Here is a 23630-nt window from a genome sequence, read left to right on the forward strand (position 1 = left end):
AGTGGACTTGGCCACCTATGCCATAAGTTTAGTGATGTCCCATGGGTTTGCCAACAGAAGGCATGTCCATCTGAAAGATGCCCCCTATCACCAAAATGGATATTGCGGGGAAGGGTGATCTCAAGTCAGATGGAATTACTGTGACTTTGATACATTTATACACATCAATTTATCTCCTCCCAAAATCCTCCTGTTTGTCTGAGTGATAATCCTCTCACGATGTGATACCTTGGGGGTATGGCCTAATATGTGGGGTAGGTCTGATGTCATTGGGGGTGTGCTATAATATAAGCAGGGCAACAGGTAAAGGGGTGGAAGTAACAAACCCTTAAAACTGCTAGTACTATGTATTGAGGGTTTGTATATATGACACCTACCTACTTTCTTGCTTAGAATTTTGATACAAAATAAGCCACCCTCCCGAACTGTCCAAACTACACCCACAACCATCCAAACTATACCTATTTTAAGGAAGACCACCACACCTTTTGAAAGGCCTCGCCCCTTGTGTGACTGTCCTGGGAAATTTAGGACAGTTGTTAAGTATGCATAAAAATCTATATTATATACTTCTCCCTGTACTAGAACAAGTAGCCTAAAACTATGAGGTTTGTGATTTTACTACAGATCGCAATACTTAACAAGCATGGGTATACAACATTCTACCCTCCCAAAAAGTTACATTTATTTAACACCAAGGAACTCCCACATGAGTGGCAGTTGATCAGCGTTACAGTAAATACCAGCCATAAGCTGGAATGTGACATTTAACTTAGATGTCAAATTAACATACAAATTGTTGAAGTGTAATGTTCCAATATACTTAATATTTTAACATATTTATAATTGTACGCTAGTTCCGCTGTAATGCATAGTTACATTCTAGTATAGTTCTGCAGTTAGGCCGGATAATGATGCCATTCCTCCTTCACTAAGGCAAAAAAAATGTAAATGATTTTAGAAAACATTCTTCTAAACATCTTATAACGGCACTTTCAGCAGCATATGCTTTATAAACCACTAACTCCACATTATGCTAATTTGAATGCATACAACTTCGCAAATAGCTTTCTAGTAATTACATACTTGAATGTGCCAAATCCTTATAGATTGCTCCTCTTTCTCTTCTGCTTTGCTCATTAGTTTGAGGTCACCAATCTTATCCCAAAATGAAATGTTGAAAGTTCCAACATGTTTCATTTTTTAGATCTATTTTTTTTTTTTTTGGTTGTTTCTGGGACATTAACCATTCAATATTCCTGTAGGTTTACTTGATTAATATGTAGGCTCTCTGATGTGTTCGGAACCCCGTCACTCTTCTGTCGCTAGATATTACCTAAATCATTACAGTTCACAACCTTCCAAGTGTGGTCCAACTGCAGAAAAGACACCTGGGGCCTGATTCATTAGTGATCTTATCTTATGCCAAAGTTCAGATGCTTATTTTAAGAAGAAACGGGGAGATAAGAGTGAAGTTAAGATGGATTTTCGTCTTAACTTAAGAAATTCTTCACTTACGCAGTGGATTTTGCTTCTTATCTCCCTTTTCTGAGCATGCACAGAGTGGATTTGCTTAAGATAAGCAAAACACGGCAGATAAGATCTCTAATGAATCAGGCCCCTGCTTATTGTCTACAGTAAACATTAAACTTAAAGCAGATGTTTACTCTGGAGAAACTCTCTCCATAATCACCCACATATACCAGTCAGGTGGTTCCTCCACTGACATCCCCACTATTACTAGGACAGTGACAGATTGCCCAAATAACCTGGAATCACCAGTGTGAGTAAACTTTAAATCTCGTTCTGTAATTTGGCAGCTGCAGTTCTGCTCCAATGAGCAGGAGATGAAACGACAGGTGTCCAATCAGATTAGCTCTGCTTGCTGACACCAGCAATAATGGTGATCCCATAGATTGTAAACTTGTGAGCAGGGTTCTCTTACCTCTCTGTCTGTATGTATTACCCAGCATTGTTTTATTAATGTTTGTTCCCAATTGTAAAGCGCTACGGAATTTGCTGGCGCTATATAAATATATGATGATGATGATGATGATGATCCTCTGCTGTCTTATCTAAAGTAAAGGTGGGGGGTCTTAAGGAGGAACCCATACCTGTTTAGTGTAGGTGGGACAAACTTACTATGGAGAGAAATTCTCAGGTGGAGAACCCCTTTAAGTAATGCTGATTAATTTCAATTAACACTGTATTCTCCAAATTAAGAATTTTTTACACATAGATCTAATATCAGTATTTTCAGAGCAATATACTTTTTAGGTATTATTGTGATTGCAGACACTCAAACGCACTAAGAGGGCTCAATGACATCACCTGACGTCAGAATCTGTTGGATTTGGATGCCCATGTGGGTGTGGCCATGCTGAGCATAGATTCAGATTCAGAGATGGACATACAGCTAGCAGGCCACATTTTAGAGTAAGAATAATATAAATGTAATATAAGTGTAACATAAAAGAAACAGTGCACATCTTAGGAATTACAAGTCTCTGGGTCCAAGTGTAGAATTTATAATGGGACCCAACCTTGCTTCCTCTACACTCTCTCAGTATCCTTGCCTCCTGCCTGGGTAGTTTATCTTCTAGTATCCTGCCTGCTCAAGATTGTAGCCTAGTCTGACTTTAGTTATATCTAACCTTAGTTTGGTATATGCATTATGTTGTATAGTTATTTCATAATACAACCCCTCCTTCCCAAATTTATGCTGCCATAAGAATTATAATGTCCATCCTTACTGTGAACTTTAGAGTGACTGAGTTAATATAACACATAATAGCTACAACATATTAGCTTACAACTCACAATTTTAAAAACCTATTCAGAAAAAGTATTCTGTCGCCATGGAAACAGATTTGATCGGATTGTTCACAATACAGACCAAAACCTTTCTACTCTCTGCAATGGTTCTGTGACAGTCGACCTACATGATTACATGGGTTTAGAGACTCACACTTGATGTGAGATAATTTAACAGCGCTGATGGATGGATAAAAAAATATAATCTGTTAAAAAAAAAATCTCTTTATAATAAAAGAAACACAAATTCTGTATATATTTACAGGTGACTATATCACCGTAATTTACTTATTTTGTACACATTATTTTTGAGTTTTCATTATCATATACAGAGAAAACATAGATATAAAAATAAAATAAAGTAGCGAAATGAGGGAATTTGGTCAACAAAGACAATTTTCAGAGACAAACCAAACGCAACAGAGTCCAAAGTGCTTAATAAGAACATAATACAAACAGTCCAGCATTCCTTAGATCGAGAAGGTGAAGCCAAAATAGTTATCAAAGCAGTTATCCATGGGGATAATACAGCATAAAAACTAATTTGTATGGTGAGATCTACTTTCACGCACCAACCCCGGAGTCAAAGGAATAGGTCTGTATATTACAGCGGTTCAGTAATAAAGTTTATCTACACATATATTCAAGACAATGCATCATGACGACGAAAATATTTCATGTTTATTGGCTCCGAATGGCTTTTGATATTGGCTAAAAATGGCTGAGGCAATGCGTTGATTGGCTATAATAAGTAATATGTACTATACAAGACATAACAATAACATAACATTATAACAATTACACGAACATGATGCAATCGGGATAAGAACCCCGTTCAAAGAGCTGACAATCTCAAGTAAGTGTAGGGTACATTTTAAGAATGTATGTTCAAGTATCTATGTTCTTCCTGTGTTTGTATAGGGTTGTGTGTTTGTGTGGGTGTGTGTATTAAGCTCCAGTGGAGCAGGGACTATATAAATAAAAGGTTTTGTTAGATAAGGGAATGGCAATTTCTGTAGTGATTACTTTTAGGTTGCTGGGTACCAACTGTTTCTTACACACAAAACATTTTTTTTTATTCTTGACTCTCCTTTAAGTTTCAAGATTCAGTGCTTCTCAAAAGCCACTGTTCTTAAAACCACTCTAATCTCTTGTACTCTGCCTTGGTACATCGGAACTGCGATTATATCACAGGCGTTCCCATCACTCAGAGCATGAATTTAGTGTGACCTTTCCAAAGCACATAGAAAACCAGCTATTACACAGCAGAGTGGAAATAGAGTATCACAATATCGAGAGAGGAGTGACAAACTTTACAATATAGACGGAGATTAAAATGACAGAATATGTTACAAAGTATGGAATAAAACAACATCAATAAACATTACAGTTACAATAGAAAGAGATATGTGTAAGGTGTAAAATTTGGTTTAGCTAAACAAACTAGTTAACTGGTTTGTCACATTTGACTGATGTACCTGAGATCCTGGAAACATGATTCTGTCCCTTTCATCTGTTAGCGTCAATCCAGCAGATACACTGTATGCAAAAAGAAGCAAAAAATGATAATTACCATACAAAATAAGACAAAAAGTTGCATTTTACAGATTTTGAAAGATAAGAACAAACACAAGTAATATCTGAACATTCAGCTGGAATTATAATTTGTGTTTTTTTAATAATTTGCAGTCTGCTCCACCATTAACCATACTTGCCAACATTTTTTTTTCTTTTTCCGGGAGATGCCGGCTGGGACGTGGGCGTGCAGGGGGCGGGGCTGCGAAATCGCGTCATTTTGGCCCCGCCCCCGTGACGGAATGACGCAAATCGCGTCATTTTACAGTGGGGGCGGGGCTAAGCGCCGCGATTCCGGGTGAATCGCGGCGTTTAAACTAAATTTTTCCCCCTTCCTATCAGGGAGATTGCCACACTCGTCCGGGAGACTCTCGCAAAATGCGGGAGTCTCCCGGACAATCCGGGAGAGTTGGCAAGTATGCCATTAACATAGTAAATACCTGTACACCTGAGCACACTTGGGGGTATATTTACTAAAGTGCGGGTTTGAAAAAGTGGAGATGTTGCCTATAGCAAGCAATCAGATTCTAGCTGTCATTTTGTAGAATGGACTAAATAAATGACAGCTAGAATCTGATTGGTTGCTATAGGCAACATCTCCACTTTTTCAAACCCGCAGTTTAGTAAATATACCCCTTTGAATCACTCCCAGGACTCAAAAACCTTTTGGGCTCTCCTTCTATGGTGGTCAGGGGCCGGCTGGGCATCTGCCCTTTGGGCTGGGACACTGGGCTATCTGCATTTATTTTTTCTTTTAATTGTACCTAATCGCAGGGGGATGGGTTACTGGCTGAGTACATAATAAGTGTCTTAGTCTGCCTACTTTTGCATCCACATGAAAAAATTAGATTTTGTTTTTATAGATGAGCTTATTTATATGAGAGAAAGGGGTGGAAAAGTCACATTTAGGTGGGGACGGAGGTCCACACATCCTTTTTCTTCCCACAAAAGGATCCGATTTTTCCACCTCCTCTGGGGTTGCAGAGGTCCTGTCCTGTTTATTTCTTACTGCATTTTGTAGTACCATCCAGCTCAGGCGCGGACTGGCAAATTTCAGCCCGGAGGGCACACAGGCGGCCGCATCACATGTCATGTGATGTTTTGGCGGCCGACCAAAACACCGGTTAGACTGAGTGGCCCGGGGGGGCGATGTCCCCCTGCCCCCCGGCCCAGCCCGCCCCTGATCCAGCTGCACTTCTGCATAGTCACACCCCTGCCTCTGATTCATTAGCTCTGGTAAGCCCCGCCCCCTCCCTTCGATCGAAACTCTCGCCTGAATTCAAAGGTATGGAGAGTGCTGCTAAGGGGTAGGGGGGAGGGTTTCCACCACTGCAAAAAGGGAAATAAAGAGTCCTGATGTCCCCTCTCTCTCATGAGTATAAATGGCTAAGTGGAGCAGTATTGTAGGGGAACAAATGAAAAGTTTAATAGAAAGAGGAGGTGGTCCTATAGTGATGGTATGTTGAGGCCCATGAATGTAGCCATAAGCAAAAACAAGATTTTGACTGCAGGACAATATTATTTAAAAAAGGTCAGAGAACATCTGTGTTTAGCGAGGGCCACAGTGTATTTTTCTCCTCAATAAAGGACTTGCATTTTACACGACTGCCGAGATGAAGGAAATCAGGTGTCAGTTTTAGTTACAATGGGATGGAGCAGGTGCATTTCTAGGGCCTTTTGACCAATGTGAAAAAAAACTTTTAAGCACATATGTAACACATGCAATAAAGACATAACCAATGCTCCCTCACTCTCGTGATTACTGAACACAATATTGCCATCCTGCAAATATAGAGGCAGACTGATTTTCTGGGGGCACTTCTTAAAACCGGAATGTGAACATTTATCTGTCTCTATATAAAGCCAATAGTTTCAACTAAACCGTGAAAAATTGTTATGTCTATGGCCAGCTGTACACCCATGGTTCAGTCTTCAGTTTTTATCATCATCATCATTATCATTTATTTATATATTTTATAAATTAAAAGGCAAAAAATAATCTTTGCAAGTTGTGTTGCCTCTATTAGGTAGGAAAGAGACATTCGGGCTCAGTTACTTAAATTGCATTTAGGTGTAACCTTTGCACTGAACCAAGCAACCAATCAAACACTTGCTTCCATTGTCCCATTTGCATTAGACAGATACAAACTGATTGATGATTGGCTGCAGTAACTCAGTAAAACCTAAATGCAATGTTAATACAACAAACCTAATGAAAGCAAATTATTGAATGAAGGCATAGTTTAGTACAATGTCACTGAATGTGTCCCACTGAGAGCTCTTCTGTTAAAGCAAATAGGCATCATGGCCAACATTCTATATGCTGCGACTTATGAGTTAAAGAATACGTGGTTTGTGTTAACAGTGTTGTTACATATGTGTGAACTACGCTTTTACATGTTTACTGCGCACAGTCATATTCCGGATCACAGGTTCATTAAAAGTAAAATACACAGCTAATTTATTTTCACACAATCTGTGAGCTAAGGATGTGATCACACCTTGATATTGTGTAGCACCACAATTGCATGTTGACACTAGCTGTTTTACCTCCTTCTAAATCTTCACCCCCCTGTGATCTCTCCATCACAGTTAATAACACCACCATCTCTCCTGTTCCCCAACTCCGCTGCCTCAGTATCACCCTCAACTCCTCCCTCTTTTTTGCCCTGCTCATTCAATCTCTTGACCAATCCTGTCGCTTCCAACTACGGAATATTTTCTGCATCCGGCCCTTCCTTTCTCAGGATGCCGCCAAAACTCTAATCTACACTCTCATTATTTCCCGTCTCGATTACTGAAACCTTCTCCTCACCGGCCTCCCCCACTCCCATCTCGCCCCCCTGTGCGCTATTCTCAATGTGGCTGCGAGAATTATCTTTCTCTCACACTGCTCTTCCTCTGCCTCCCCTCTCTGCCTTGCCTTACACTGGCTCCCATTCCAATACAAAATTCTTTTTAAACTTCTCACCATCACCTACAAGGCCCTATCCAATTCCACTGCCCTTTATTTCTCCAACCTCCTCTCCATTCACATTCCCGCCCGTTCCCTGCGCTCGGCCAAGGACCGTCGCCTCTACTCCCCACTGATTACCTCATCCAATGCCAGAATTCAAGACTTCTCCCGTGTTGCCCCCCTCCACTGGAACGACCTCCCTCCCTCCATCTATCCCATAATCTTGGCACCTTCAAACGGGCTCTCATAACCCATCTCTTCCTCAATAACTACCAGCCATCCACCTAACCTTCTCCACCCTTGTTCTCCTCACCTCCCACTTCCCTATCTCCTCTTGTAACTGATCCCCTTCACTGACTCCTCTCGTGCCTGCAGTCTGTTTCCCCTCCCCTTAGTATGTAAGCTCTTATGCACAGAGCCCTCTTCCATTCTGTCTCAAAGCTTGTCATACTGCCTGTCTGTTACAGTCAGTATCAACTGTGAGCAACTGTATATATGTATATATCATCTGTAATAAAAAAAAGTTATGAAATAAAACCAACAAACTGGTTAAGTCTAAAAGCTTCTTGTGGTTTGACATCTACCACCAATACTGACACCTATTGCATGTAACAGCACTAGTGTCCTGATAATGGATTTCTGCCAATATGTTTTACATGAAATTAAGCTCTTAAATTTAAAACAACTGTTTTGTCATGTAGAATATGTGTGAAATAACAAGTGAGCCCCTTAATTGAATTCATAACAATGTGCTAATTAGAGTAAAATGATAACCATGTACTGGATTTCCTTTGTTTTGATAGGAAAGCAAACCTCCCGGGTATAGAGAAGGGAGTGGAGAGATTTTATGAGAAATGATATCCATATATAGACTATGTACCTGAAGCTCAAACTGCCATCATGAACATCTTTGAATCTACAACATGGTTTCTGAATAGACAATTATGTTAGCTCTCTCTACACTCTTGTGTCCACTTTCCTACTTTACGTTATGTTGACTTATCTACCGTCCATGTACATCCCCGATCCTATTCTTAGGTCTTGCTAGTCAACCATGCACCCCTGTTACGTTTTCTGCCCAAACATGTTGTCTAATTATTCCCAATATAATCTTATTATTCGCTCTACAAACCTTCACTGGTTTGTTCATTGGTTTAAACCAGAACTCTTTGGTTTTATCCTATTTTTGCTTTTTATCATTTTATTACTTTAGTCTCTTATATATCTTCTTTTATATCTCTCAGTTTGGTGTATTTCCTCTTCTTGAGGTATACGGTACAAAATTCCTGTCCTGGAAATAAATTTAATTTTGGAGAATTATGACATAGAAGGTCAGGAAACATTGATAGCTTTGTAAAAACACTTCATAAGGCGATTGTTTTGATTATAGTTTATTGTCATCTGCTCTTTTTTTGTTGTTCAATAAAGAGATTTAAAAAAAAAAAAGATAAAATTTTAAATTTAGGTGTTCTGAATAAAGATCCCAAAACTCACTGTAAAAATACAGCTGGGAGAGTTGGATGTGGAACCAAGTTGCTGTAATTGGTCATATGGGGACAGGATATATTGTGGGATGGATATGCTTGACAAATCAAAATTGATGCGCATTAAATACCTCAAGCACGGTGCTGGAAAAATCATATATAGGAAGTACTCCTTGTTGTTATTGATGGAGCCAAGAACTCAAGATTCTGTGAGTATATTCCAATCTAGAGATACGTGTTAAAAGCCGTATATCGGTGCCTATGAAAGTTGCTGTTTAAAAGGGATGTCCAAACCAATTTTTGGGGGTAGGGATTTAGAAGTTTGGCCATAGATAGCTATGGGTAACAACACATGATCCAATAAGGTGCTGCTGACTGCTAAGATGGCTGCCGGACCAATATTCTTGAGATGCATCTCAGCAAGGGGAGATCTCAGACGTAGCAGTCACAATGATTCCCAAATCCCCACTCCAGAAACAAAGGATCACAATAATCCTCTTTTTCCAAAAATACTATGTGCCACCAACTAATAAAATACTTATTAATCATATTTTACAGTAGACCTGTTACTTACCACCCAGTGGAGTCAACCATTTTGTTAAGTAAATCAATGTCCATGCGGTAGCAGCCTATCAATTCACTAGGGAGTGGTGAAATCACTGAGGCACGCAGCACACAGTTTATTTCCAAGACTATTGGCTGAGCCCACAAAATGTCTGCCTCCACTATATGTCGGGTATGGGTAAACTTTCATAATATTTTCTGTAAGTGACTCATTTCTCAATAGTTATTATTTTAATGTAACCATGAATAAAGTAACTAAAGGGAAACATAGTAAAGCATTCTAAATTCTTAAAACTGTGTCTGGGTCCCTGGCTGAAAAAAAAGTTAATAACCTTTGGAATACCTTTGGAATACATAAAAAAAGATCTGCGTCCCATTTGTGCCATGTGAGAGCTTTATTTATGTATTTTGTTTTTGATCCATTAATTGAAGGTAGACTGCGAGCCTGGTAACAGATGCAAAAGATAAGCTATGTGACAAACATATTGTAAAACAATGTGTCAAAATCTGTACCCTCCTTGTCATTTTGTTTTTTTCCTGTGAGAATCTCTTAGAAGCGAGACTGCTGGCTGGTGAAGCTGAATGGTAGGTTTCTGAATACGCAAAGAATGAAAGGAGTCAAAACAGACTTTCATTGTCCTATTGTTGTATTCCAAGCACACTCCATGCATGGCAATAAAAAAAGAAGTTGCATGTATGTACTTCACATAAGTATATTTAATAACAGTTTTCCTCTACCAGTTGATAGGAGCCGCTCATCACCAATCTGTGCTATTGGAGACGCCGTTTCTTCCAGCATCTATCCTCTAGCATTGTTGCCTGGGTGCTGGGGTTATAAGTTAGATTCTAACCAGGACCCTATCTGTGTGGAGTTTGTATGTTCTCCCCGTGTGTGCGTGGGTTTTCCCCCGGGTGCTCAAATTACTTCCTACATTCCAAAAACATACTGGTAGGTTAATTTGTTTCTGACAAAAAAGGTCCCTATTGGGCTTGTCTGTGTGTGTGTGCGGTAGCATGTTTACATTGTATGTTTTATAGGGTAGGGAATGGTGTGATTGATACATACCCTATATATTGCTCCACTCACATAATGACACCATGATACCGGCCCTGTCACATGTAGCCCTGTCCCCACTAACATAATCACACAAGTGGACAGGTCACTGCCTCACGCAAGGACCTAAAATGCTTCAGGTCGAACTTAAAAGTCCTTAATCTGAAAAAACACCAAGCTTTAACCCCTTTGTTGATGTTTACCCAAATCCCAATTGCAACCACTTTTCACTTTAATGTATTATCGGCTTGTACATACACTTCTGTGCCTTTTACTAAATGCATTGCTTTCCCTTTCTTGCTTCTTCCTGTGCATGTTAGCTATCTATTGATATAATTATTCTGGTTGATGTATTTTTATTGTCCTGGGAAATGACACACCTTTGCAGCGATCTCTACATTGTAAAATAATGCATTTAAGAAAAAATAATTCCAGGCTATCAAAACTAAATAAGTCTGCCTGAGGGTATACATCATTATTGCCCAGTCTCACAGAATGCCCGGGATACACCCAGATTTCCGGGTAGCTCTCCTGGACTGCTGGGAAAGCTGACCACCCTCCCAAATCCTGTCCACTTCCTAGTGAAGTGGGAGGGACCGGGACATTGATGATTCTACTAGTCCTTTTGGCTCCACCCTGACAAAGCAATTATGGCTTTATACCATATGGCAGGGCCAAAATGACGCTATTCAGTGCGTTGCTGCTATACACAGTAGCTTGAATGCAGGGGGTAACATGCAGTTGCTGGGCCCCTAGTTATTTTATTTTTTTTGGGGGGGGGGGGGGCAATAGATGCATTTATACAATACTACTGTAGTGCAAAAAATTTCCTTTAACTCCAAGCTTTATTCACAACTATGCTCTGATACTGGATCCAACATTTAGAAAATGATAGGTACATCTGATTGCACAGCAGAGACAAAAAGCAAGAGAACACTAAGTAGGTTTGTTAATACCCCATAAAGTGGATCTTTATTTAAAATGAACCTATATTTGAATCCTAAAATACATATGCAATTTACATTATTTTCTAATCAGCAACAATCACTCTGCTTCTACCATTTCCCTTCACCTACAAGATACATCACATAAATATATAACAAGACAAAATAGTCTCTGAAGTTACCATATGTATCTTGTAAAAGGACGTGGAACTGTGAAACCCCACTAGCCTGAGTTCACCATCTGACAATCATTTTTGTCTATAACTTATTAAAAAGAAGTGATAACAATGATTTCTGTTATCACCGCCATTTATCAATAAAATATCACTGGGGCAGCTGAGTGATAATCTGCTGTCTCAGCCGTGAGACTTAAATTACCGCTTCGCTGGGCCAGGGTTGATTAATATGCATATGCACAACCAATTAGCTTTTTCGAACATGCGCAGTAAAACTGAAGCCCAGTTTTTTTTTTTAACATATTTTACAAGTATTTACAATTAATTTTTTTTTAACCCAAGACTAAAGCAATTTTCATTCATTTTCTTTCTGTTATTGCCATGCTGAAAACACCTTTTTTCGAAGGCCATAGGGCCAACTTTTTTAATAGATAGACCCGGTAAAAAAAGAGTTGCCGCATAGTGGGCAATTATTTCAAAGTTGCCTACTCTCCCGAAATATCTGGGAGACTCCCGAATTTCTGGGAGTACTCCCGGTCTTCCGGGAGAGAAGGGAAACCTCCCGGTTCCCGTTCACTGTAGTAGCTAATTGACGGGGGTGGGGCTTAGTGATGCAATTCACGGGTCATAGTGGCCCCACCCCACCCCCACTGTAATTGGCCATAATATGTGATGCACATCTAGGGGGTAGGGGCAATTTGCCAGGCCCCGCCCTCAAACGCCCACCTGCATCCCACACCTCCCAGAGAAGAATATGCCAAAGTTGGCAAGTATGAATTATTTATATAGCACTAGTATACTCCCATTGTTGAATGTACATTTCATTTGGGTGCAAATCTCATGAAAGTCTTCTTAATCTTATGTTTTATTTAGATTAATATTTGTAAAAAGTGAGAGTCATTTGGGATAACATCTGTGATTCATGAATAATGAATATTCATTCAAGCAATGTTATGTATAGCTTTGGAATATGAAACATGTAAATGTAGCACATGGAACATGTATTATAAAATGAAGGATCACATACATGACTTATCCACGACTTTGATAAAAGTTGTACAACCCAACTGAAACGCTGAATACGCTTTGAATAAACTGCACTTGATAAATCCTAGGTGTGCTGGTATTATATACCGTACATTACTCTGTAGTGTATATGTAGGATTCAAATTACTATATATTTATTAGTGCTTCTAGCAAATATTCTGTATTTCTTGGAAAAACCAAGTCAAGTTCTGCTGTTGAAGTGTTACTTACTCCCACGTCTTTACACACAATGTGTAAGATCAGTGGTCGAAGTGGATGAAGTGGTGGTATGGAAAATGTAATGGGGATGTAAGTGAATGGAATTTGACAGTTTTACAATCAAAGCAGTAGGAGAAGTGGTGGTATGACATACCACCGTGTGTCCGCCCACGCCCACCTCTGGGTACGATTATGGAATAAAGGGCACTGCTACATTAAATGCAGTAATAACTCCCTGAGTAAAATCACAGCAGATGAAGTGTTCTTCAAGTAGATTTTCCACAAGGATTTATTTGATCAAAAGTGTTATTTCTTTTGTCACAAAGAGCTGAGTACCTGTAAAATGATTGTGGAGGAAGTTAAATCGAAATTATGAAGAAACATTACCGGACAGACCGACTGACAGCCAGGCATAGAGATACATAGACAGATGCGTTAATTGTTTTTCTGTTATACTTAATTTCCTGTAAAGGTTTTGTTTCCAGATGTTTCTTTTAGATAGATATGAGAGAGATACTGTAGACAGATATGAGATAGATAGATATGAGAGAGATACTGTAGACAGATATGAGATAAAATATAGATAGACAGACAGACAGAGAGACAGATAGATAGATATGAGATAGAAGATAGATAGATGATTCCCAACCTTTGACAACACCCCTTTGATTCGTAAAACATGTTCTTGCACCCCCTTAGCAAGCAGGGAATGCTGGGACTTGTAGTTCCACAACACCTGGCGAGCCACAGGTTGTCCAGACCTGAATTAGAGGCTTCTCTGATTTCCAATTATACTCCTACAACTTTTACTGCACTGAGATTAACAATTAGGCAAATCTGTATTTATCCTTTCCTTTATCACATTAATTAATGCAAAAAGAATTTCATCCTTCTTCATTTTCTACTAAAGAGTCCACATGGAAAATATGTAAGTAGAACTGTTCGTTGGCTGCATATTAATAATGAATCTGTATAACTCATACTTTGGATTAAACTCATTACTTTCAATTCCACCGGGTCTTTTTTTCTAACATTTAAACTAAATACTATGGATAAGAAAAGAAAAGTTCAGTTGGTCTAAAGTTAATATTTGTTTTATATATTGCTAACCATACAGTACAAACATGTGGAATGACAGTTTGATAATGTAACACTTATCTCTACAGTTTTGTCTCATTTAAAGATAATTAATTTTTTAGATGTATCTTTGTTTTAACCAATTCCATCTTTGTTCAATGTTCTAAGTGAGGGTAACTGATTCCCCTACAATCAAAGAGGAAATATACATAACAAATGGAGCCTCTATTAGAATAAGTTCATGTACAAGAAATCATCAATGTATATTTCATACTTACCAACTTTTTTAAGTTGGTGTCCGGGAGACTCTCTGTAGCAGGTGGGCGTGCGGGGGGCGGGGCGCCGAAATCGCGTCATTTTGCCCCCACCCCCGCGATGTAATGACGCCAATCGCGTCATTTGACAGCGGGGGGCGGGGCTAAATGCAGCGATTCACCGGGAATCGCGGCGTTTGGGATCTAATTCTGCCCACTTCACTAGGAAGTGGGGCACTTCCTAGTGAAGTGGGCAGAATTCAGGAGATTGCCACACTCGCCCGGGAGTCCTGGAGACTCTCGCAAAATGCGGGAGTCTCCCGGACATTCCGGGAGAGTTGGCAAGTATGGTATATTTATATTGAGCATGAACATATATCTGCATTGAGACGCTGATCTGCATTTCAGTTATAAGGGTGTCTGCTTTTGAAGCATACACATGAGCCAAAATTTTATTGACTGCTCAGATGAAAACAGCAACCGTGGTCCCGAGAAGCTGGAAAATGTTAATGCAGTTTAGAACATCATTCTAATATTGTAATATATTCTAGTATTCAAAAAAAAAGTTGTAGAAAGACAAAAACGCAGTCGTTGATGCTTGCACTCCCACCTGCACTAACAAACCTTCCACAAACCCAACCCTACCACTCAGATGCACACTTAGGGATCCCATTGCAATCCATCCCCTCCCCCATGTTGTTGGACAGGGACTAATTGCAGCTCTTCGGGGGCAATCATAGCTGACACGGTTTGAATATAAGACATGTAGCCAATTATGAGCTGGCAGATGTGTACCGGCCAATTGAATCAGGTCTACATTGTGAACCTATCATTGGTTGATGTGTGTGGCAGCAGGACCTGATTGGCTTGCCATTCGATTTGTATACTATGTTCAGCTACTCTGATTGGCCTGAACAGCTGCCACTTTACAGAGGGACAGTGAAGTGAGAAGCTGTTTCTTTACAAGTGCTCCTTTCATTACCATTCTGCGGTGAGGTGAAAGGTGTGGATACTCAGACCAATATTTATTATTATGCAATGATGGCATAGATTTTATATCACTGCTTATTACAACTATAGAAAATCAGTTATTAATGTAATCTATTATTATAACTTTAGGTGCCCGGGCATACTGGCTGGTAGCAATATGAACGGCCTCGACTGCTTTGCTGGGCCACTCTTGACACATATCCCCATGTGTGACCCATCTTGTAATACTTCCACTATTCCAAAAAAAAATTATTTATTTTTAAAAAAAATAAATGTTTAATTTGTAGGCATTCACATTTGAAATAATCCTTTATATGAGGATATAGAAAGGAGAATTGCAGTGGTACATGTTCCACCACAATCATTGTTAAATAGGATAGGCGGAAGCTTTCATCACAGAGCCCTGTAGCCTTTGATAGATAGGGATAAGTCCAGCCTCTGGTGAAAACAAACATTGCTGGAGATAGAGCATTTCTCACCTTAATCAGCAAAAGACTTCAGTAACATTAGCGGGCAGAAGGACAGAAATCAGGCTGGAGGAGGAGAGAAATAGCAGGCAGATTGGGAAAAAAAAAGAAATAATTAGAAGAGACATAAGAGCTACAGGGAATGAAAGAAAGAGGTATTGGGGAAGAGCTAGAAGAGAGAGAGAGAGAACTGAGGGATGAATGAGAGATCATTCCTATGAGACATAGGAAAGAGCTATGGAGAAAATTAAGGTGATTTGATCAGGGGAGAGGGCTGAGGCAGAGAAGCCTTGCCAGAGAAGAAAGAGAGCTTTGAGGAGAAAAGTGCTTTTGTTGGTGACAGATAATATATGCTCTGTTAGTGGCTGGCTGAGCATTTGCCCCTTGGGCTGGTCCCATAGAGGGCTACCTTGGGCTGTGTCACTGAGCCATCTGCATTTTTTTTTTCCTTTGAAATGCTCCTAACTGGCTGCTGAGTCGAGTCTTGCCCCCCCCCCAGGCTAAAATTTGCCAGCCCTCCCCAGGGCTCTGTGCAGACTTCGAGAGTGAGGTTTTCCTGTTGCCATAAATCTCCCTATGCTACAGCTTCACTCCAGCTGCCCATTACATACCTCCCTTCCCTCCAACATTCCCACCCACGGGACAAACAGGTCCCAGGACGGGACAGAGCCCTAAAATCTGGACTGTCCAGCTGAAACTGGGACATTTGTGAGGTATGACCACATCACCCTCAGATCTCTTCACATGCCACTCTAATTATCCAACCTTCCCCAGTCCCTGACTTTGGCTAGTCTGTCCGGCTATTCTTTTGTCTGAATGTACAGTACTTCCTTGGATCATCAGACATGAAAGTTTCCAGGTCCAGGTCAGGTAGCTTAATTTCTACCTGTGCCTGGTCCTACTGCTCTCTGTAACGAGCAGTCTTATAATATTATCATTATGAGGCTTTAAATATACAATACCTTAGCTCAGTTACAAAGTGCACCTGATGTGCACTGTCAATTAATTTGCCCAAATGTGGAATGACACAAATATTTTAATGTATAGTTTTGAAAAATGCTCTCACCTCAACATACAACCCATCTTTAACTGTGTTTATGTTGTATATATTCACTAATAACATCCCTCAAGATTCCTCAATAGCAGCCTCGGACTGGCCCGCCGGACAGCCGGTCAATCCACCGGTAGGCCCAGCGGGGTTGAAGCTCCGCCCCCTCCGTTGTTAGGGCGGAGCTTGATGTTGAACTTTGTTTAAATGGCGGCGGCGGTCACATCTCCTGTAACCACACTACCGCGCAGATGCAGAGAGCCCAGGCGCGGTAGTGTGTTTTTCAGCAGTTTGAGCAGGGGAGGGGGACGTCCTGATATCAACATACTGATCCAAGGTCAGTTTGGTCATCATAGGTTCATACAACACTGGACGCAATAGACCACGCCCCCTCTGACGCTGCAGAGTTTCCCCGGGTTATCTGAAGCCCAGCCAGTTTGATCGTGGCTGGGATACAGAAGCTGGATACTGCCGTTTGATCGAGGAAACATATGGACTGAAAGATACCTTTTTAACATACAAAATGTGAGTGTTTTTAACCCCATGTTTTAACTTAATAAATAGAGAACGTAAAACACCATGAGATCTTTCTCTGTTCTCTCCCTGGTCTCCCATATGTGCACTCTGGTGAGGAGAAGAAACAGGTTTAGAGGGGAGTAAAAGTACATCGTGGTGGTGCTTTTTGAAGCAAGAGGACACATTATTCAAATACTGTATGGAATAGAAAAGGTCACATTGATGTAAGTTTACCATCTGGGACATCGGTATAGGTGGAACTAGAAGACCAACATCCTTTAATGACTTTGGGACCGTTTTCCCCTTGACTTATTCATTGACCCAATCCTTGTGTTGTGTTTCTTTACCCTTTCCCCATTTGCGCCCGTCCTTTGATATTTATATTCTCTTTCATACAACACTGGCAGCATACCAGCATATATGGAATAAATGTGACAGGCTTTGGATGGGCTGTATTCTGTTCATTTTTTTGTTTTTTAAAATTTCCCTTCTCAACAAGCATTCATTGGTGAAGTACGCAACCGTAGTAGCACTGATGCTGTGTGTATGGTCTTTGACGAGTGGCATATTCTGTAAGAGTCCTTAAAAAATAATTATAACAAAGAGTCATTTTAATAATCAGACTGTGTATACAAGATCTGGCAAATGAAGGGAGCTTTTCATGTAGTCTAGTATTCCAATTGCATCCAGTTGAAAATATAATCATTCAGGGTTGTATAATATGTTGGTCTATATTGTATGTTAGTGTAGAAAGGCACATGCATAGGAGAACATAATTATATTTATATATTTTTCCTTTTGCCTATTGTGCATTCTTTTTGATGGTTGTCCTGTTTAGAATTTAGGGGTGATATAGTGAAAGTATTATAGGCATATATCAACCGTATTTAAAATGAAATTAGATGGATTTCACTGAGATTTGTTGAGAATTACAATCACTTATTTTTTTATGAATTGACTTTTATTCCAGGACATGTCACAACAACAACAACAGGTTGGTAACCATTGTACTAAAAAATTAATTGTGCAGTTTATGTCTTCTAATTGATGATGTTATTATTTGGTTTGTGTAGCCCTTGTAATGGCTTTTAATAAGCTCAATACATGATGTGCAATAACAACATATGAGGCGAGGGTTGGAGGTAACCAAATGATGCACTTATCATAAGTAACTGTCTTGGTGCATTAGGAGACGACAGGAGCTGGTACTGGAGTTTCTTCCAAACCACAAGTGTTTTATTAATGGGTCCCATGTAGTTCCCTACCAGTAGAATGGGCAGGGTCTAATGCAAAAGGTGCACATTTAAAATAGTGCTATAAGTTGTCCTCCATGGCCTGACCACACCCCCTTTACTGGCCACACCCACTCCTAAAGTTGGCCACACCCCAATATAGTGGGCCCCTATCACTGAATTCCCCCGGTGGGCCCTTCATGCCCCAGTCCGACACTGCTCAATAGGTATGATATATGGAAGGTTAAGTAAGAGTATACCCTGTCAAAGATCATTTCTATGTGCCAGGACTGAAATAATACTTTAGGTACAAACATAAATTATTATTACGACATATTGTACATATTCTCCATCCATCCGTCCTCTTTCTCTTCTGAACACTCTAGTTCCCAGACAGCAGCGATACTGTGTAAAACTCACAAAAGAAACATCTTGTCTCAGCAGTGACAAGTAAAATGTTATGTAGCTCCATAACAGAGCTGATAATAGCCTCTACTGTGATAGACATAAATGAGGGATTACTAAACCCATGTCCTAAGAATTTACAAGCTCAAATTTCTGACAAAAAAAAGGAACAAATGGTCTCTGACATAATACACTAAGCTGCAGGGTTCTGTCTGTGTTTAAAGCTAAAACACTCCAGCAAATTCGGAGAAATCCAGATTAGAATGTTCCTGTACTAGTCTACATAGGATCTATAAAAATAAATGTTTGTTTAGGCAATAAAGTTACCAGTAAGTCATAGGAGACACTACATATTTCTATATTAAGATTTCTATTAATCAACAAAGATAAGCCCTAAATCCTGTGAAAATTATTTTTTCTCTAACACTTTTAGAGAGTTAATTTATATATGAATATTTTGCTAAAGTTCACATTTTGTCATTGTATTTAGAAATTAAAAAAAATATATATTTTTTTTCTTTTTCCTACTTGGTGTTTTCTTTTTGGATTGGCCATTCCACTCTTTGGTAATCAGCAAGTGTATAGACCGTATAAAATATACAAACTATATTTGAAGGATAAACTGTAATGTCTCTGTGCGTCTTTATCTATTCTCCCCCCTTCATTTACTAGTGACACAAAAATTAACTAGTATTACTCTCCCAGAAGTGACGGGGGCAGCGCTTAATCACACGATTTCACATCATCGAGCCCCGCCTCCTGCTTTGAAGTGCCGTAAATGTTAGCATTTCTTAGCAGGATAGCGGGGCTATGGTGACGCAAAAGTGTCGCCACTCCCCCCTCCTACCCCACGTCACATGACCTCTGCTCCAGGATCTCCCGGAAAAGGGAAAAAGTTGGCAAGTATGGTATTAAGATTATTTTTTTAGATTTAAAAAAAAAGAAAGGGTTTAATCTCTTTAATCTTGCTAAAATGCAAATGTAATCTATTGTGGATTCATTCTACAATATTTTTTGGACAAACTGTAGTGCTAATGAAGGCAGATCAGAACTCCCAGGATAAAAGAACCATGAAATAACATATCAAAAGTGTTATTAAAATGATAACACCACCACACACGCATTAACGTGTATTCATTTCATATTATGCCACCTTCTTTATAACATTACCCACGCTATAACACCGGAGTTAGGCTTTGCTTTAAAACAGCATTATCAAGAGGGAGCTCTGTATGTTTTTCTCTTTCTTGTGGTTTAATTTACATAGCACCAAAGACAAGACCAAAAGGTAGAAAGAGCCTTAAAATATATGGTTGCAAAATGCCTGTTCTTACTTTTCCCAAAAAAAAGCTTATTTCAATCTTTCACTCAAACCACAGTGGTGGCTAATGCTACAATTCTTATGGCAGTGTGAAGGGATAGAGTTTACGCTCTTAATCGCAGTCAATGACAGAAATTATAAATCTGAGAGTGAGGATGAACTCATCTTAAAGGCAGGAACGGAGCAGAAATCCCTTGGGGCACCTGATTTCAGCTGCACCTCCGAAAGACATAAATCTGAAAAGGATCCCTTTACATATTGCGGCTGTATCCACTTCTGGGTCTTGGAAAAGTCTGGTGACATCAGGCTTGATTCATTAAGGATCTTAAATGAAGAGGATTCTTATTTCAGTCTCCTGGACAAAACCATGTTAAATTGCAAGGGGTGCAGATAAGTGTTCTGTTTTGCACATAAGTTAAATACTGACTGTTTTTTCATGTAACACACTCATAACAACTTTAAATTTCAGTGTACAAATAAGCTATCAAGTATTTGTGTGTTACATGAAAAAACAGTCAGGTTTTAACTTATGTGCAAAACAGAATGCCAATTTGCACCCCTTGCATTGTAACATGGTTTTGTCCAGGAGACTGAAATAAGATACCTCTTCATTTAAGATCCTTAATGAATCAGGCCCATCATTATGATCCTCTAGGTCAGTGGTACTCATCTGGTGTAACGCTGCCACCAACTGTACGGACCCCTCTCTCTCTCTCACACAGGGGTCAGCGCCCGACGGAGAGAAAGCTTTAGTAAGAAACTGAAGATATTTGCTATGATCAAAATACACTGGAACATTTCATTGGTATTTAATTTTTACGAATTTGGATATTATTTATCGTTCCTTATTTTCAAAATTTAGAAATGCTTCATTTTTATCTTTGTTTAATATTATATTTGTAAAATAACAAAAAGGTACAAAATGATTCTTTGAACAAAATTGAGCACTTATGTCTCTAAAACATGTGGTTTTCTTTAAATAAAGACATGAATGTAGCAAAATATTTAGCATGATCTGAACATAGCAATGAAAGAACAAATCTTTTGATTATTACGTTCTTAGTGAAATATATTTAAAATCTATAGAATTAAACAGTCCAGTTGCAAATTCTCACATCCTTCGTCATAAGTTAACTTGCTGTAGATGTTATCGTCCTATATACTGCAGTAATTAGTAAGACCATACTTGCCAATTCTCCCTGAATGTCAGAGAGACTCCCTGAAATAGGGGTGATCTCCCTCACTCCCTGAATAGTCTGGCATTCTCCCTGATGCTGAGCCAGTACAAGACGTGGTTGACTTTGCCATCTGTGGCATGATGACACTGTTCAGAATTTGTGTCCTATGTCCATGTATTGATGCCTATGGAGGTGGCCATTTTCATGGAGACCAAGATTTAATCAAAGACTGACAGATAAGACAACATGACTTCAGTAATGGAGACAGAAATGTAAGAGACACTTCAGTCTCTAAAGATTCATTAGCTGCTTTTCTGTAACGCATAGTTGCCTAATCTCCCGGAACGTCCGGGAGTCTCCCATATTTCTGGGAGACCTCCCGGGCTCCCGGGAGAGCAGGGCAACCTCCTGATTCTCGCCCCTGCAATAGAAAAGTGGTGGGGGTGGGGCTTAATGGCGCAAATAATGTGACATCTTAGCTCCGCCCACTGCTGTAATTGACCAACATTGTGACAATTATTTAGGGGGCAGGACCAAAATGATGCAATTAGTCAAGCCCCGCCCCCGCACGCCCACCTCCCCGAAGCCAACGAGGAAAAGTTGGCAAGTATGAGTAAGACCTCTGTAAAATGGATCTTAGCTAACTGACATCCTGTCAACATATTACAGTAATTTATAGCACAGTATTAAAATTTCAATAATTCATTATTAAATCTGATTTTTTTTTATTTTCTCTTTTCTTAAAGAAATTAAAAAGTTCAACAATGCCCATATTTATATTATGAATTAGACGCTCATGCAGGATACATAACTTATACTGTTGTAGGTAGGGGAGAAGCAGGGCTAAAGAGCTATTTATTATTATAGTTTATATTGAATCTACCCATTCCCATAGTCTCTGTGATAAAGCCTAAATCAGCTGTTACTCTGCATTTGTAACAACTTTTGTAAACTAAAATAATCTTAGGGGTCTATTTATGGAAGGCTGAGGAGTCCTATTGCTGATGAGAGCGTGTTTTTGCCAGCGATATGTCGTTATTTCTTTGCCGTGGTCTATCAGAGGGGTTGCCGGCGGCAATACCGGGATGGCCCATATCTGATCTTTCACTTACATTGTGCATGCTGGCTGTTCTCAGTGTGTGATTGAGTGATCTTTGATAATGTATTGTTCTTTGTCATATTCATCCTCCTTTCTCATGATTCCGACTGATGCTAACAGGTAGTGGACAAAAAATAAAAATATAAAGTCACTTTATTGGGTGTTGATCCAAAGCATACGGCCAATACAGCCTGGACATTGGGCATTGAGTTTAACGGTGTCTGTAATCGTACAGGAGGGATGCGGAATCATTCTCCCACAAGAAAGTCACTCAACCGACATCTAGTCAATGGTGGTCAAAAACACCATCTCAGGCTTAATAATCTATAAATACTCAGTTGGGTTCAGACCTAGGGCCTGATTCATTAAGGATCTTAACTTAAGAAACTTCTTATTTCAGTCTCCTGGACAAAACCATGTTACAATGCAAGGGGTGCAAATTAGTATTCTGTTTTGCACATAAGTTAAATACTGTCTGTTTTTTTCATGTAGCACACAAATATCAACTTTAAATCAGTGTACAAATAAGATATCAAGTAATTGTGTGCTACATTAAAAAACATTCAGTATTTAACTTATGTGCAAAACAGAACACTCATTTGCACCCCTTGCATTGTAACATGGTTTTGTCCAGGAGACTTAAATAAGAAGTTTCTCAAGTTAAGATTCTTAATGGATCAGGCCCCTAGTTACTGAGAGGGCTATAACATATGGATAGCTTCAGTATCATGTTCGTAAAACCGTTGGACAAACACATCTGCTCTGTGGACTTGGGCACTGTCACAATGGAAGACACCCTTTTCATCAGACTAGAAATGCCACAACTTGGGATGAAGATGACAACTAAAAACTGCTAGTTAGCAATTAGCAGTGTTCTTGCCTTTTAAGGGAATAGCTGCACCCAAACCATGCCAGTAAACACTTTGGAGCCCCCTGAACTTGTTGCTGTTGGAAACAAGCACTCAGGGCTGTAGAGTTACTTAGGTTGGAGCCGCATCTGTACGTATCCATTTGTCAAGAGTGTGGTGAAGCATTATTCACCTGTCCAGATCACCTTACTCCACTGCTTGGCAGTCCATTGTCTGTGCTCTTTGTACCACGGAGATATGGAAATGTGCTTTGTCAGGTGTTATGAGCGGTTTATCAACTTTTGAATATGTTGGCTGCTCAAGGCTTAAACTTTGATGGGATTTATCTTGGTACCATTCTTCTATGACCTGATATAATTTGC

The 23630-nt window shown here is 39.6% G+C and overlaps 1 protein-coding gene across 5 annotated transcripts in view; it reads right to left on the minus strand.

Annotated features, from left to right (window-relative positions):
* Positions 1-23630, minus strand: part of B3GALT1 (beta-1,3-galactosyltransferase 1) — a 230150-nt gene that overhangs the window by 158179 nt on the left and 48341 nt on the right. For 2 of the 5 annotated variants that reach the window (XR_012678306.1, XM_075180716.1), the window contains exon 2: positions 4293-4353. The gene's annotated coding sequence lies outside the window, so the exon portion shown is untranslated. Of the gene's footprint in view, positions 1-879; positions 932-4292; positions 4354-5398; positions 5476-23630 lie in introns of those variants that run through there. The other 3 variants (XR_012678308.1, XR_012678307.1, XM_075180718.1) reach the window with 3 other exon arrangements.

Source organism: Mixophyes fleayi, chromosome 7, assembly GCF_038048845.1.
Source record: "Mixophyes fleayi isolate aMixFle1 chromosome 7, aMixFle1.hap1, whole genome shotgun sequence".
In the NCBI taxonomy this organism is placed as follows: Eukaryota; Metazoa; Chordata; class Amphibia; order Anura; family Limnodynastidae; genus Mixophyes; species Mixophyes fleayi.